Source organism: Mytilus californianus, unplaced genomic scaffold (genome assembly GCF_021869535.1).
Source record: "Mytilus californianus isolate M0D057914Y unplaced genomic scaffold, xbMytCali1.0.p SCAF_5, whole genome shotgun sequence".
Lineage (NCBI taxonomy): Eukaryota > Metazoa > Mollusca > Bivalvia > Mytilida > Mytilidae > Mytilus > Mytilus californianus.
Window position 1 is genome coordinate 26,754,539 of NW_026262701.1, and position 15,925 is coordinate 26,770,463.

The following is a 15,925-nucleotide window of genomic DNA, read 5'->3' on the forward strand; positions in this document are numbered from 1 at the left end:
ATGTGGTATGAGTGCCAATGAGACAACTCTCCATCCAAGTCAAAATTTATGCCAACTGACACTACAATAAAGTTCAAGATTATCTATGCCTGGTAAGGTTAATAAGTTGTGCCTGTTCTTCTTGTCAAGTCTTGTATCATAAACACCAGATTCAGAAGTGAGTGGTCTCATTACCAGTATAATAATTACCAAAACAAAGGGAATGATTTATTTTCCACTTGATCAAAAAATTTAGCGAAATACAAAAAGGGAAATATTGGAACAGGCAGAAATCTCCTAAATAAAAAACTCTGCAACAGACTACATGTATATCAACCACCGACACATGACTACCACCACTTAGTACATATAGTTTTGTGAAAGTTTTATTACACATAAAATGGCACTGATGGATATAATAAGTGGTAATGATTTCAGCTATTGACAAGTGGTAATGATTTCAGCTATTGACAACCCACAATTAAACCAATGTTCAAAATCATATTCTCAACATTGACCACATTTCGAGATTCAACTTGCATTAACGTTAAGCCTAAAACAGTCTACATGGGCCCAAATCCTACCTATTTTCAACATACGCTGACCACAGTTCAACCAACACTCGACAGGTTTTCAGCATACACTGACCTCAGAACAACCAGCGTTCGACCTGATTTCAACATACAGTGACCACAGTTCAACCAACATTCAACATGTTTTCGGCATTTACTGACCACAGTTCAACCAGCATTCGACCTAATTTCAATATACACTAACCACAGTTCAACCATCATTCGACTTGTTTTCAACTTGCATTGACCAAATTTAGACCAAAATTCAACCTATTTTCAACGTTGGAAGCTGACGTTGAATCAACGTTATGTTTTCAACGTCATATCAATTTTCAATCCAACACTACTTTTCAACATTGATTCAACGTTGAAATCTGACGTTTATTCAATGTTGAATCAACGTTGCTGTGTCTGCTGGGAGCTATTAGTGAATCAATATTAATACCAAAATATGCCATCTTTAATGACCTGACAACAGTATCGTAACTATATCCCTTCTGAATAAGTCTGTTTAAAGGTTTGGTAAGCTTTTGAAGTGAATGCCGACATTTTTGTGCTTTGTAAATAATATTACCATAAAATATTGGATGTGAAATACCTGAACGTATAAGATGTCTGCATGTTGATTTATATTTATGAGTGATGACCTTGTACCGATGATAAAATTTAGTAAATGTTTTGACTAGTTTGTGATATCGAAAACCCTGGTATAATAAGTTTTCCGGAACGTCACTATCTAAAAATAAATAATGAACAATAGGAAATGAAAAATCCTCTCTTTTATAATAGATTTTGGTATTAAGCTTCCTGTTAAAGATATAGATATCAAGATCCAGGAAAGGGCAGTGCTCATTGTTAGTATTAGCTTTATTTAAAGTCAGTTCAGCAGGATAAATCTCTTTAGTGTAAATACTGAAGTCGTCATTTTAAGAGCCAATATATCATCCAAATATCTAAAAGTGTCATTAAATTTTGTACTAGTATCAGATGTTGTTTTGATGGGTCTTTGCTGATTTTAGTCATAAATTGTAACTCATAACAATACAGAAACAGGTCCGCAATAAGTGGTGCACAATTATTCCCCATTAGAATTCCGATACCTTAACGATGTACGGAATCTCCATAGCGAACAAAAATGTGATCTAGTAAAAATTAAAGGGCAGTTATAGTATCAAAGCAGGTCCAATTGACATAGTTCTTTTGTTTGTTGTTACTAAAAAATGACATAAAAGAGTTTGAACATTCGTATTCTGACTTTTTAAATGCCCATTTAATTAGGTGTGTGAATTTTTTCTTAATGAGATTATGAGGCAATGTAGTATATAGGGTAGAAAAATCAAAACTTGGAACAGATTCGATATCACCAATATAAGCATGTAATTTATCAAGTACTTCCAACGAATTTTTGACACACCAAAAGTAATTAATTCCACTATTTTCAAAGGCCTTATTTGAACAATTTATTACCAGGTTTTTGATTGTACCAAGTGTACTAGTAAGTAGAATAGACAGTTTAGTGGTGGATCAATGGCTTGAAGACGAAATAAATCTATATTTGTAAGGTGTTTTGTGCAGCTTCGGAAGCATGTACATAGGTGGAACTTTCATTGTATTTGGTTCTGCTTGTAAAGAAGTAGATAAAAGTTTATGTTTGTTACAGATGTCATTTTTCTGAAAATGTAGTCAGTTGGAATGTTGGTGAATTCGTGATTTATTTTTGCAGAACCTCAATGTAAAATTTACGTCAAACAATAATGATATTATTAACAGCCTTATCAGCCGGGACAAAAACAAATTCCTTGGCGAGTTCTTTTAGCTTATGTGTGATACGAGAAATAGGGTTATTATGGTTGTTGTTAGGAGTAAAATGTTCTTTAAAATGTTGTGTACATATATCAACTATGTTCATTACTGAATTAATAAAAGAATCTAGGGATTTCTTATCAGCTTTTTCTCGTTTTATCCATTTCGAGCAGTAAGTACGGAGTGAGTCGTGGATGATGTTACGACACTCATTCCAATTAATAATTGACGGGAAACGATATTTAGGTCCTTTACTGAGGAATGATTTCAGCTTTCGGTCACGAACGATGTTAAGGTCTCCTGTTATAACATGGGAACTGGGGCCAAATGTATTCGGAATTACTAAAATTTCATGACGTAGGTGTATTGTCGCTGATATTTACATTGAATTGATTTTATGGCATATTTCAGTTTTTCGGATTTTTTTTCTATCTCGAACTGTTCCCTTTGTTTTGAAGGTAATGAAGCAATGTTTTCTTCAATCATTACAAGAAGTTGTAGTCTTGTTTTGTTTTCGTCTTTGCAAAGTTCATTTTCTTCTACTGTAGACATTGGAATTTTTGATAATTTTTGACGGACTCGGATGTTTACGGAAGCCTATAAGGGCCATTAAAAAAAAAATAAATTATGTCGTAATTACGACATCACTATGTCGTAATTTCGACATAACATGTCGTTATAACGACATCGCTATGTCGTAATTTCGACATAACATGTCGTTATTACGACATCACTATGTCGTAATTACCACATAGTGATGTCGTAATTACGACTTGTTATGTCGAAATTACGACATAGCGATGTCGTTATAACGACATGTTATGTCGAAATTACGACATAGTGATGTCGTTATTACGACATGTTATGTCGTAATTAAGACATAAAAAAAAAATTTGAATGGCCCTTATCGGCTTCCGTAGATGTTTGCCAATCTTAATAAAATCATTTATGAATGCTATTCATGTTTTATGTGCGACAAGGATATATTTGCAATATGTTTTGTGAAAATTGCAGCGTTGGATCTAAACCTATTATATTTCTTTTTCTTTCATTTATTGGATACAAGTATTTTGTTTTTCTTTATTCTGATCGAAACATGTGCCTTTCAGATTTGAATTCCTGTATTTGTCTCGGTTGCTTAATATTTCCATTCTTCTAAGTAAGGAGTTAATGTTCTCCGTCAAAATATCAAGAGTTTCGTAATTCTTAATTACTGTTTCCCATTTCATACTGTTAGCCACACCAGATATATGATTTTTAATGTTACGATTATATTCCTCTAATATGAAATCACAACCCTGACGAGCATCGGTGTGACCACTGCGGGAAAAGGACTCGAATTTCATTTGGTATTTGACCTGGCCTCAAAATGTACCTTCTCCTTTCACTGAATAAAGGTTTACTTCCCAAAATAGAGATTTGTTAGATATTCAGATGGTATTCTGGTATTTGGATTGTAGAAAGATTTTTGTGTTCCTACCGTGGCGGAGGGGGCATTAAATTTTACTCTTGTCCGTCTGTCCCGAAATTGTACAATTGTAGCTCCATGCTCTTTCTTTTGATCATTACAGTATTTACGTTACTCAGCTGATGTACTGGCGATAACAACTCAATAAAACAAAACACCATCACTGTGAAATAATTTAATACAGCACTTATTGTTTATAGATTTATTTTAACAATTCATGATCATTTCTCTTCTTGAATTTCTATTGGAATGGCATTTTATATATATACAGGATAGAAAAAATCGAAGAGCATATATATATATATAGGCGTTCAACCATTTTGAAAGGTTTCAAAGAGCTAAAATGATTTTTATACTGGACAGTGGTCACTTCATAGGAAATTTCACTGTTTCACGTAAAATTAATATACAGGTACAATGCATAAAAATGGACAAAACCTGTTCAACTACTTTCACAAGGCGAAAAAGAAAGTCGAATCGTGTAGCCAGGAAACAATATTATTTGAATCTGAGCATCCAAATTGAATATTATGTTATATATTTTACTTTTAATACGTTGGCTGAAAAAATATTATTATGAGAGTCCCAGATAAGTTGACAGTTTTTTCACTAATTCCACGTGTTTTTAAGTGGTAGTCAACTCGTAGTAGCCCATGATGCATTGTAGTTCATTGAGTTGACTGGTCAGCTTTTCAAGACCATGTTTACCTTCGATTTGGGAAATTACAATGCAAATATATAATAACGTCATGAAATGTAGTGGTCCTGACCTGTAAAAGGTCACTAACAGTAGACATAAACCAAATGTAGACAAGAGTGCACACGCTGATTGATTTATAGGTTTTTAGTGCCACTTTCAGAAATCTTGCGCTATTTCGTGGCGGTCAGGTTTTATTAGTAGAGGAAGCCGGAGTGTCCGGAGAGAACCACCGACCTTCGGTAGGAAAACTGACAATCCTAGTCAATTAAGATTGGAGTCGAGCGCACCCGCCACATGCGGGAATCGAACTCACAACCTCAGTGTTGACATGCTAGTGAAACAGTAGTTTGACTACTTAGACCACTCGGCCACTGAGGTTCCCTGCACACGCTTAAAAGTATTGCCTGTTTTACTAATCATTAATTTCATGTTGAAAGTCTGTCATATAAAGGTTTTTCTACATGTATCACATATACTTAACATTATTAATGTTCTATGTTTGATGTTCCATACCAGACAGACATGTACACCATAAATCATTCCATACACCAAATATAGTTGACATTTTGCCTATTGTAACGAAGTAAGTTCTTTGGATTGTCAAGTTGCCAATGTTATACAAAAATAAATTTAAATATAAATCTAATAAACAAATCAAAAGTAAAGTAAATTCAACATAAAATTAAAAGATTATATAACTTTACTGCAATGATAACTTCAATGAGCCATGGGTTTTAACATGTTTTCACAATATATGACAAGCTATAAATAACCAAGTCTAAACAACAAATTCAATGGAAACCAACCAAGACGCGACATCAACATTCACTAGACAAAATCTAGTCGGTGGTAATAAGCAGTGTCAATAAATTTCATAACATTTGGTCAAGGAAAACTCGTTAAAAAAAAGAAACTAATTTCGGGACGTACGGACGTACGTACAGACGGACACGAGTAAAATTTAATGCCCCCTCCGCCACGGCAGGAACACAAAAATCTTTCTACAATCCAAATACCAGAATACCATCTGAATATCTAACAAATCTGTATTTTGGGAAGTAAACCTTTATTCAGTGAAAGGAGAAGGTACATTTTGAGGCCAGGTCAAATACCAAATTATTCTGTTTAATGCCCTAGTACCAAAGCTGAGAATTTTGCAACAGAAACATTTCATACTCAGTAGGTATAACAAAATTTATATCATTTTCAAACAGGCAGTGACTTCCTGACAAATCTAAAATAAATCTTTTACAATGCAAAACTCAACATAACATAGTACCTGATCAAAGTATCTAATAATTCCTGACTGCATTATTTAACAAATAATTCAATGATCAGTTGGAATAACAGGAGCTTCCTTAGAGACTGAATCGTTCACCTGTCAAAAACATATCTACTGTAAATTATTGTGAGGTTAATGTAAATGATGCGACTGGGTAAGTATCACAATAATAAGAACCAAATTCTCATTTTTGATTCATATATACCTGTATACAACTTTTCCTGAAATCGAATAATAAATGCTCCTAATAATATCCGACTTTACAGTATCGAAAGTTTGGAGATAAAAGGCAAACACAAGAAAATAAGTCAAAAATCATTACTTAGGGGCAATAACTATGAGTCTTTCATTGGTTTCAATCATATTGGCATTTTTGTACATCTTGGATTGCTGATAAATTTTGCTGTCAAGTTTCTACCAGTCTATTATAGTTTTGGATACAATAAGGAAAGTAAGTTTAAAAATTTGTAAGGGGTTCCGCGGAACCATGTGTCTCGCCTACGATTGCTGCTGTAAAAGTGTAAAAGTGTAAAAGTGTAAAAGTGCAATGTTGACTTGAAAAGAATGTCTATTTATCAATAAAATACAAAATGTTAAAAAAGATTCAAACTTTCTCTATTTCTTTGTCTTGAAGATTACCTTCTGTTCAAGTTTCATAACAATCCATGAAGGTTAACAAACTTATAATGTCAAAAAAAATTAATCCCAGACTGTCAGTAAATGTTAACTGTTAAAAAAGATCATTTATCACTGAAAAATAAAATAAATATTTTCAAAATTTTGCTCTGGATACTGTATTTTGGTCATAAACAAGCTTCTGTCCAAATTTCATCTAATTCCTTGTAGGTTTTGACAAAGTTATTGATGTCAATTTTTTTTTACCACAGACTGAACCTAATGTTGACGCCGACGACGGATTCTAGGATCGCTATGTCTCGCTTTCGCGAACTTAATTTCGCAGGCTCGACAAAAAATCGTCATTTAAGGGTAAATTTCTTACATTTCATGCAATGGTCTTGAAGATTGAACACAAATGAAGATGGTCGCCGAATGATGTATAACAAAATAAACATTTTGAGCCATGCTAGCTACAATTTGATTCTTTCGCAGAATACCACCAAGCCATGCTCTTTCTTTTGATCACTACAGTATTTACGTTACTCAGCTGATGTACTGGCATAACAACTCAATAAAACAAAACACCATCACTGTGAAATAATTTAATACAGCACTTATTATTTATAGATTTATTTTAACAATTCATGATCATTTCTCCGTTGAATTTTTATTTCCTTAAGTTCCTGATATATTAGACATAGCAGAAATTGAACAATATGACAAAGATATTAGAAAGAAAAGAGAAACTTGAAATGAAAGAAGACACTACCTTCAAATCTTTAAAAACATTTTTTTTTAGAGATTTTCACGTGAGTCTTGTTTTTTGTAAAGCAATAAATTCATCATAAGATACCAGGATTTAAGTTTTGTAAGCCATTTAATAATTTTTTACACCTAAATTATCACAAATATATGTTAGGTTTTCATTAAACATCCTTTGAAGCCCCTCCCTTTTAGACATCTGACAATGTCACCAGTAATGATTGTGTTTTACTGTGTAAATAACTTGAAAATTATGTGTTGAAAAATTAAGTTCTGCAAATACAAATAGTTATATTGCCTAAACTGTCGGTTTTTTTTTTACAAAAGAATCTTAGTTAAATAGGCATATGTAAAAAAAAGAGAAGACAAAATAGAACTAAATGGTATAGAATGAAGTTAAAGCAAAAGTTTTTGTTATTGAACTGTGTTAAAATCTTAATGAAAGAGCACTTTAAATATAAAAAAAAACCCATCTATGAATGACTATCTGATTCGGGTTTCGTGTAAATAAATCCATCTGAACAGTGTTTTCCTTAGAATATGTTTTGAAGTTTTGAAGGATGATGGTCATGAATTTTAAATGATGGGCTCATATAGAGTAATAGGGAATTTAAGTTTTAAAGATTGGAATCTAAATAAATGCATAGAGGCCCCGGTCCACCATGCATTAATCCTCCATAGAAAACACTGAGTTATGTGCAATGAAAAGAGATACCAATAATTTCAGTTGTCAATTTCACATAACAAACTTGATTATAAAGTATGGTAATATTCTTTGTATTTGTATTGCTGTTATTCTTTTAACAACAAACATTTACAGCAAATAGTAACAGTACCATTTTGAGGACTTGTAACATTATAAACATTAAACAAAGTTTAATAAAAGCACTTGTATAATTTGCGTGGTTCCTCTGACCAAGTACAACATCTGATGTTGAAGACTCAACATTCTTTTGATATATACTTTACATTCCATCAGTTTAAAAATCAATAACTTAACCCTTAAACCATTGAATTAGCAGACATCATATCATAACTTAAGTCTTGAAACGTTAACACATGTTGACAGTTGCACAAATTCTTATATATCATTACTTTAATATTCCTTTGCCATTCGTATAAGAATTACCATTACATTAATATTCCTATGTCATTCGTATAAGAATTATCATTACATTAATATTTCTATGTCATTTGTATAAGAATTATCATTACGTTAATATTCCTATGTCATTCGAATAACAATTATCATTACATTAATATTCCTATGTCATTCGTATAACAATTATCATTATATTGACATTCCTATGTCATTCTGATAAGAATTATCATTACATTAATATTCCTTTGTCATTTGTATAAGAATTATCATTACATTAATATTCCTATGTCATTTGTATAAGAATTATCATTACATTAATATTCCTATGTCATTTGTATAAGAATTATCATTACATGAATATTCCTATGTCATTTGTATAAGAATTATCATAACATAAACATTCCTATGTCATTCTGATAAGAATTAGTATTACATTTATATTCCTGTCATTCTCATAATAATAATAATAATAATTACATTAATAGCCTATGTCATTCTTATCCGAATTATCATTACAATGATATTCCTATGTCATTCTTAACAGAATTATCATTCCATTAATATTCCTATGTCATTCTTAACAGAATTATCATTCCATTATTATTCCTATGTCATTCTGATAAGAATTATCATTACATTAAATTCCTATGTCATTCGGATAAGAATTGACATTACATTTAATTCCTATGTCATTCTTAACAGAATTATCATTCCATTAATATTCCTATGTCATTCTTAACAGAATTATCATTCCATTAATATTCCTATGTCATTCTTAACAGAATTATCATTCCTATGTCATTCTTAACAGAATTATCATTCCATTAATATTCCTATGTCATTCTTAACAGAATTATCATTCCATTATTATTCCTATGTCATTCTGATAAGAATTATCATGACATTAAATTCCTATGTCATTCTTAAAAGAATAATAATTGCATTTATATTCCTAAGTCATTCTTAACAGAATTATCATTCCATTAATATTACTATGTCATTCTCAACAAAATTATTATTCCATTATTATTCCTATGTCATTCTTATAAGAATTATCATTACATTATTATTTCTATGTCATTCGTATAAGAATTATGATTAAATTAATATTCCTATGTCATTCTTATAAATATTATCATTACATTAATATTCCTATGTCATTCTTATAATAATTATCATTACATCTATATTTCTGGGTCATCCTTATAAGAACTTTCAATATATTAATATTCCTATGTCATTCTTATCAGAATTATCATAGCATCAATATTCCTATGTCATTATATAATAATTAGAATTACATTATGATTCCTATGTTATTCTTATCAGAATTTGTATTACATTTATATTCCTATGTCATTCTCATAATAATAATAATAATAACTACATCAATATCCTATGTCATTCTTATCCGAATTATCATTACAATGATATTCCTATGTCATTCTTATAAGAATTATCATTCCATTAATATTCCTATGTCATTCTTAACAGAATTATCATTCCATTATTATTCCTATGTCATTCTGATAAGAATTATCATTACATTTAATTCCTATGTCATTCTTATAAGAATTATCATTGCATTAGTATTCCTATGTCATTCTTACCAGAATTATCATTCCATTAATATTCCTATGTCATTCTTAACAGAATTATCATTCCATTATTATTCATATGTCATTCTTAACAGAATTATCATTCCATTATTATTCCTATGTCATTCTTATAAGAATTATCATTCCATTTTTATTCCTATGTCATTCTTAACAGAATTATCATTACATTAATATTCCTATGTCATTCTTAACAGAATTATCATTCCATTAATATTCCTATGTCATTCTTAACAGAATTATCATTCCATTAATATTCATATGTCATTCTTAACAGAATTATCATTCCATTATTATTCCTATGTCATTCTGATAAGAATTATCATTACATTAAATTCCTATGTCATTCTTAACAGAATTATCATTGCATTAGTATTCCTATGTCATTCTTAACAGAATTATCATTCCATTAATATTCCTATGTCATTCTTAACAGAATTATCATTCCATTATTATTCCTATGTCATTCTGATAAGAATTATCATTACATTAAATTCATATGTCATTCTTATAAGAATTATCATTGCATTAGTATTCCTATGTCATTCTTACCAGAATTATCATTCCATAAATATTCCTATGTCATTCTGATAAGAATTATCATTACATTTAATTCCTATGTCATTCTTATAAGAATTATCATTGCATTAGTATTCCTATGTCATTCTTACCAGAATTATCATTCCATTAATATTCCTATGTCATTCTTAACAGAATTATCATTCCATTATTATTCATATGTCATTCTTAACAGAATTATCATTCCATTATTATTCCTATGTCATTCTTATAAGAATTATCATTCCATTTTTATTCCTATGTCATTCTTAACAGAATTATCATTACATTAATATTCCTATGTCATTCTTAACAGAATTATCATTCCATTAATATTCCTATGTCATTCTTAACAGAATTATCATTCCATTAATATTCATATGTCATTCTTAACAGAATTATCATTCCATTATTATTCCTATGTCATTCTGATAAGAATTATCATTACATTAAATTCCTATGTCATTCTTAACAGAATTATCATTGCATTAGTATTCCTATGTCATTCTTAACAGAATTATCATTCCATTAATATTCCTATGTCATTCTTAACAGAATTATCATTCCATTATTATTCCTATGTCATTCTGATAAGAATTATCATTACATTAAATTCATATGTCATTCTTATAAGAATTATCATTGCATTAGTATTCCTATGTCATTCTTACCAGAATTATCATTCCATAAATATTCCTATGTCATTCTTAACAGAAGTATCATTCAATTATTATTCCTATGTCATTCTTTAGAAGAATTATCATTACATTATTATTTCTATGTCATTCGTATAAGAATTATCATTTAATTAATATTCCTATGTCATTCTTATGATAAATATCATTACATCTATATTTCTGGGTCATTCTTATAAGAACTTTCACTATATTAATATTCCTATGTCATTCTTATCAGAATTGTCATAGCATCAATATTCCTAAGTCATTATATAATAATTACAATTACATTATTATTCCTATGTCATTCTTATCAGAATTATCCATTACATTAATTGGAAGCAGGATGTACATTTCTCATTTAATTTAGGTATTACAGATAGCTACATTAATACATAATAAAGCTATCATCTATGTTATCTAAGTTAGAAAAGTTGCCATGTCTCTTTCTGAAATGTCAGATTCCTGCGCCAACTGTCGTCCCTAAAAAAGAAAGTTTAGTACTTTTATTTTGTCAAACAATCATTATATTAATATTGATAACAATTCCAAATAAGTATAATAAAATTATTGACACAAATTCATGTTACACTTTGCTGAACTCATAATGATGGTGTTAGTTTTTTGTTGTTATCTTGGTTTGTTTAAAATTTAGTTGAAGGGGGGGGGGGGGGGGGCGGCCAGGGGAAATTAAGTTGTTGTTGATTCATGATATTTCATTTCTCACTTGAAAACATTTCACAAACCAGACATTAGCATCTGCTAATTACTTTCTAATTTAGTTTGGCACAAACTTCCATATTTCTTAATCTGTTATTTAGAAAAGTTGACCATCACAAATTTTGTTATATGAATGACATCACTTTGAAATGCCACTTATATTCTAGTGAGTACAAAATATAAGAATAAACAAGAATGCGCATGGTGTCGACCAAAGCATACCCAATTCTTACTTCAATCTATCAGAAAACAGGAACCTAGAGCACTTCTATACATAACAAATTACTATTTTTGTCCTATTAAAAAAAAAAAATTCATCGGGGATCTAATGTATATGGATTTTGCTATAGCTACCAGTCGGATATTTATAAAATATTACCCTTTACACTACCACTCCTTGTTAATTATTTGGCAAAGAAGGCCACTAAGAATAGTTTAACGAAAAACATTTTTTTTTTTCATTTATCATATTGAATTATCAAAAATCTGCTAACATGCAGCAGTTAAAGGTTTCTGACATCTTTAAAAAGTGTGCAGAGGTTACAACTCATCACTGTCAAGCTTCTGGCCAAATGCGATGTCAATTTGTTAAATAGTTTCAAAGAAAAATGTTACAAAAATATTTAGTTGCATAAAACCTGAGCATAAAACCTATTAAACAAGAATGTGTCCATAGTACACGGATGTCCCACTCGCACTATCATTTTTTATGTTCAGTGGACCGTAAAATTGGGGTCAAAACTCTTAATTTGGCATTAAAATTTAGAAAGATCATATCATAGGGAACATGTGTACTAAGTTTTAAGTTGAATGGACTTCAACTGCATCAAAAACTACTTTGACCAAAAAATGTAACCTGAAGTGGGACAGATGGACGGACGAACGAACGGACGCAGAGACCAGAAAACATAATGCCCTCTACTATCATAGGTGGGGCATAAAAAATCAAAATTTGCTACCAGGAAGTAGCTAAGGTATCCGAGAGATTCAAAACGTGTGCACTCATTACAACTGCTGCTCACTATGTTAAGTAGTTCCTGTGAAAAGTGTGACGAAAATATTTGTTGCATGATTGAACAGATGGATAAGGTGACTGCAGTGTAGCTCCCAATTTAAATGTAAACCAAACCTGTTTTATTTTGGTACCTTAATAAATTGTACAATATGGACAGTAAGTAACCCTTATTCTTACTCACCTCCTCAAATACTTTCTGGAATTCTTGAGCAGCCTGTTTAGAATTAAACTTCGCTTTAAAATGCCTTCTGACAGGTTCATCTGTAGAGAAATCTATTGGAGACCATAAACAATCTTTTTTATTTCTGTAATGAAAAATAAACAATATCCAAAAGATCAAGATAAAAAGTATACATTATCTAATATGTCTTTCTTTATTCTAATCGCTTTAACTGAAAGATGTCTTGACTGATCCATTCATTAACCTTCAGTATACTTGATTCCAATCGTTATCTTTCCGTCAAAGTGTTTGGTTTAAGGTGACGTTATTTGACATCATTTGTGCGTTTGTTGGGTATAAAATTTACGTCAGTATGTTGAGCTAAGGGATGAATATTGTAATAGGGATAACTTCCTTATGACTGCTTCGGTAACTGTTTTTAAATGATAAAATAAATATATTCTTTTAGGAAGGGTTGGATTATGAACATATTATTAAGTATAAAGACAATTGTTTGAAAAATGTCAAGCAGTCACAATTACTTTATCAGTTCAAAGATGACGGGATCCAGTTAGCCCATAAAACGTTTAAATGGCGTGAAAAATCATCGTATAGTAAAAGAGTATTTCTGGTAATGGAAATGATATGGATCAAACGTATTAAATGAGATAAACAAGCTAAAATGTTTCTCCTGTTTAATGATGTTGGACTCATATATTGGATATCTATGAGATTCATGTTTATAAAATATATATATCAAACTTGCATTTTTAAATAATTCTTGATTATTACTTTTAAGAGATTTTGTATTTTACAAAAAGAAAACTTACAAAGATATGTTCAGTTCCTTGGCTACTAAATTATGACAAACAACATTTTTGTTGTCTAATTCTACCTTAATCAGATAACCATTGACATCTTCATCATAAATAACCTTTATTGTTCCTTGTCCTACTGCCTACAAATCAATAAAATGATAATAATGACACTCATAAAGGTAACTACATTAAGTAATAAATTTAACCCCACATAAGAGCTTCTATTGCAGAACTGATTAATGTTGGACGTCCAGTCAAAATCATTCATGCATTTCAGGGTGAGAACATTTAAATGTGATATAAATATAAACCCTGCTTTGTATCAGTCTTACATGCTGAGTCAGGTTGTTAATGGTGCATGTTCACAGGAAATAATAAGCAAGAAAATTGATTCATCCTTACACCGATTAATGTCATTGGAAGTCTCTTGTTATCTTAAAACTAACTTGAAAATATTAAGCCAGGAACTGTGCAATATAGGTCAGGTGACCTTCCTATAAAGTCACAGATCAGTCTCTTCAAGGTACTTGCCTACATATATAGCTATCGGACATTTAGTGCATGAGAAGCAGCTGTGGACACTTGCACAAACATGGATACTTAGAGTACTTCAGTGTTCTCCAAATTTAACTGAGTTATAAGTAAAATAACAACAATTTACAGGTATTAACACATTAATTCACCTTCCAAGCAACTTCTTTACTGAAGAATGTTATTCTTTTGTCAAAAATTGTTTCTTCTTCATTTTCATCTGTTGAATATTCATCATCATCTTCCTCCTCCTCTTCCACTTTAACTTGTTCTTCAGTAACATCCTTCCTTGACTCGTCTGACTGTGTTACTACAGTTTTTGACTCTTCTGTCTTTGGAACCCCAGCATTTGACTCTTCTGGCTGTGGAACCACAGCTTCTGACTCGTCTGGCTGTCCTAACACAGGTTTTGACTCTTCTGGCTGTGGAACCACAGTTGTGGGTATTATATCTACAGCTACAAAAATATAAAACCCTTTTTCGTAATTGGAAAAACAACAGTAAAAAACTAATGACATGTATAAAAAGACAATGTCAGGCCCTATTAACTATATCTTCTAGTCCTCAGACATCTGAAAATGTCCTTTCAACCAGAAAATAAGTCGTCAAGAAATTGTCATTACAAATCATTTTGAAATAAATATTCAATAATTTTTTTACATACTAATATACTAGTTTTGAAATACTTCGTTTTACCGTATTGATTTTATTTTACACACAAACGTCTAGTGAGAACGTCAGGAATGTATGTATTTTTGGGATCAATACAACATCGGCTGTATGAAAACCTGAAACATAATGTATGGGCATTTTCACCTAACAATAGGCTTTCAACAGGTTGAGGGATTGGAATAGAACAGCGTGGTCTTTGAAAGTGGAAATATATCTAAATCATTACATTTGCTTAAGTCGCTTATGTCAAAATCTAGGCATTTGCATAGAAAAATGTCACGTGATACAACTGTTTCAATAACAACATTTATCCCGGAATTCGCCTATTATAATGAAATAGGTCTACAAAACTTAAATTTAATATCATAGACCGTTGCACAACTGATGTATAGATGCCAATTTCAATCAACAAATCATCTATATCTAAACTATGGACTGTCTAGACCAATCTAATTAAAATCAGATCTTCAACTCTGATGCTGTGTAGCTCTTAGATCATCCTTCATATAAAGCTAGGTTTAACTTCTGCCACTGTATTACTTCCAACAATTCGTTACATAGAAGACAATAGTTATCAGCATATGCTATAATAATGTGTTTTTATAATGTTATAAAAATGTTTAGACACGAGTTGTGACACAGTTTTTCAATAGTTACCTCCCTTTTCTTTGGATGTTGAATTCTGTTCTCTCATGTAGTTCTGACAACTATCAATCACTTGTTTAAACTGTTGAGCCAGCTTAATCGTCTGCAAAAATTATTAACACATGATTCCAAGTATACTGTTCAAAGTCCAATTTTCCGATAATATTTCAGTATTTCAGAGACATATAATACTCTGAGTATTTGCATGAAAAAACAAGAAATGATTG

At 30.8% G+C, this 15,925-nt stretch overlaps 1 protein-coding gene across 1 annotated transcript in view; it reads right to left on the reverse strand.

Moving 5' to 3' along the window:
- Window positions 1-15,925, reverse strand: part of LOC127702710 (uncharacterized) — a 241,411-nt gene that overhangs the window by 45,817 nt on the left and 179,669 nt on the right. The window lies entirely within an intron of this gene.